Genomic DNA, 2884 nt, shown 5'->3' with positions numbered 1-2884 from the left:
CAAGAGAAGTTCGATATCAACCATAGGATTTAAGAAATAATTATTTTTACAGAATGCTTACCAGTTGTCAAAATGCAACAGTCTGGTTGGAAATATAGATTACCATTGCACCATGCTTCTCTCCCCTTCCTCCCTCCAAGCCCTCCCACACACTCCTCATTGATCTCTTTCAAATTTATGGATCTCTTTCTTTTAATTGCTACTACACATGCATATATGCATGTGTTTATACACATATATTCTGTAGGATCCTTCTGGCCTGTCAGTCACTGACCTGCGTTAGTTACTTTATCCTCCGTGTCCTGACTTCTTGATCTTGACCATATTGCTTCTGATTCCCCCCCACCCCCGACCCCAACCCCCGTATCTGTTTTTACAAGCTACTCAGTCTGAACAAGGCCAGTTGATCCCATATCCTCGGTGCTGACTCCTGGTATTATACAACCAGTGGCGTGCCCCTTCCGGGGTAGATTCCTTCTCCCACGCTCAGCTTTCCTTAGTTGCCTGTAGCTCCTTGTGTAGGGTTGAAGCCCTGTGAGCTTTCCCTGTCTACTTTGGCACGCACATGCAACTTTCAATGTTGAACAGTTTGAAAATCCTGAAAACTGTGAGCAGCAGAAGCTTGCTGTGACTTCAGAGAGATTATTCCCAAGAAACATTCCATCTTCTGCTTGACTCTTGGTGTCATTGCCAAACTACTTATTTATTTCTGCGATGCTGATGCTTGAGCATGGATACGTGCATGCGAGGCAGGTGTTCTGCCATTGGACCTACCCCTTGCCCTCGTTGTCCTCGGTGTTAGTCAGGGTTCACTACGGAAATTAAAGAATTAATACATTACACTCATTTTCTAAGGTTCTCTTAGAATTCAAGTTATATTTTCTCCCAACTTGAGCTTGTAAAGAATTGATCCTTATTTTCCACCATGGCGCAAGATCAAGGTAAGAAGGAGAATCCCATGCGGGAACTTCGCATCCGTAAGCTCTGCCTCAATATCTGCGCGGGGGAGAGCAGAGACAGACTGATCCGGGCAGTCAAGGTGTTGGAGCAGCTCGCAGGCCAGACTCCTGTGTTTTCCAAAGCTAGATAAACGGTCAGGTCCTTTGGCATGCGAAGAAGTGAGAGAAGATCGCTGTTCACTGCACAGTCCGTGGAGCCGAGGCAGAGGAAATTCTGGAGAAAGGCTTGAAGGTGCGGGAGTATGAGTTGCGGAAAAATAACTTCTCAGATACTGGTTTTGGCATTCAGGAACACGTTGACCCGGGCATCAGATATGACCCAAGCAATGGTATCTACGGCCTGGACTTCTATGTGGTGCTGGGTAGGCCAGGTTTCAGCATCACAGACAAGAAGTGCAGAACAGGCTGCACTGGGGCCAAACACAGAATCAGCAAAGAGGAGGCCATGCGCTGGCTCCAGCAGAAGTATGATGGGATCATCCTTCCTGGAAAATACATTTTATCCAAAAGGCCAATAAAATTTTCTCAGAAATTAAAAAAAAAAAAAAAAGAATTGATCCTATCAAAGTTCTACATCCAATCTCCATGGTGGCACCATCTTGAGCTCTTAAGTAACTTTGTACTGTAGGCAGCTTCTCCATTGTACAGTGAGGAGATGCGAGCATAGAGGAGTCTACCTGGTCACACACAGCTGTAGATGGTGGGAGAGCAGATTCCAGGATTCCAACAGCTGTCTTGTTATTCTCTTCCTGGGCTCAGAACATGTGTACTCACACATATTCAGAAAGTGGGAGCTCTGTTTTTGGAGGCCCCAGCTTTACCCATCCTCACCATCCTTACTCCTGCCGTCCTTACTTCTCTCCCGAGAAGCCTCTCTGGTAAACATCATCTCACTGGGACCATGGAGAGATGAGTGAGGACTCTCTCCCAGGACTGAGATGCTTGCTCAGTGCAGATCACAGCATCTTCTTCTGCAAAGTGGTTGTGAGGATAACATGCCATCATCCCAGAGCTAGGGCCAAGGTCCTTAGCAAGGCACAGATAGATACTCAGGCACTCTAGGCTTCCTTTGCTGTAGACCTCATTTCTAGCTCTGTTTTAGGAAACACAGAACTGCTCTCCGACAGGAAAGCAAATCTGCAAATTAGGTGTCCTCTCCATTAATTAGCACACTGAGTGTAAACAGATTTATTTCAAAGGAAAAAAAACGTCCAAAGGTTAATGCTGCCTACTGCAGTCAAGTCTTACAGTACGAGTCAGCTGGGATACGGTAACAGCTTTAAAGCAGAGCTCATCTGTTAATTTGTTCTGAGATTTGTGACAGACCCATGTCACATGTTTGGGACATGTAGTATGCTGATTTTTGTGGAGATTCAAGAATGCATAAGTCTTGTCTTTGTTTTTGATAGCTTCACCAAACTTCTTTAGAACAACCTCTTATAATTATGTAGAGTGATTATCTAAGTAGTTTAGGGGATGTCTGTCCCACCCATAGCCTGCTTTTCTAAAAACAAACAAGAAACACACACACCCACACCCACACACCCACACACACACACCATATACACTCCCTCCACACATGTGATGCAACCTCCCACCCCCATACACACACACATAGCTGATCTTGAAAGAGGAGAAGGTTCCTGTGAAGGTGACCTTTGTACTAGGGTCCCAGCTAGTTGGACCCATGGTGATCACAATCCAGCCAATCCCTTGGTTTGTCAATAACCAATTAGATTTTTCTCTTTTGAGGATTTGCAATGGTAACTCAAGGGAATACAGCCGACCACAGAGGCCCAGTGGACTCTTTAATGAATGAATGGGAATCTATAGATTCGAGGAGACACAGAGGAGAATGATGTGGGAAAGAACACAAGCTTTGTCTGTTTCCAGTGTGCAGACATGTGTGTTGTGTATAGTAAGTG

At 45.2% G+C, this 2884-nt stretch overlaps 1 pseudogene; it reads left to right on the top strand.

The window, feature by feature from the left end:
• Positions 1 to 925: 925 nt before the first annotated feature.
• On the top strand, positions 926 to 1587 carry LOC116087494 (annotated as a pseudogene).
• The last annotated feature ends 1297 nt before the right edge of the window (positions 1588 to 2884 follow it).

Source organism: Mastomys coucha, unplaced genomic scaffold (genome assembly GCF_008632895.1).
Source record: "Mastomys coucha isolate ucsf_1 unplaced genomic scaffold, UCSF_Mcou_1 pScaffold13, whole genome shotgun sequence".
NCBI classification, from domain to species: domain Eukaryota; kingdom Metazoa; phylum Chordata; class Mammalia; order Rodentia; family Muridae; genus Mastomys; species Mastomys coucha.
This window is presented reverse-complemented; position numbering and strand designations above follow the sequence as displayed.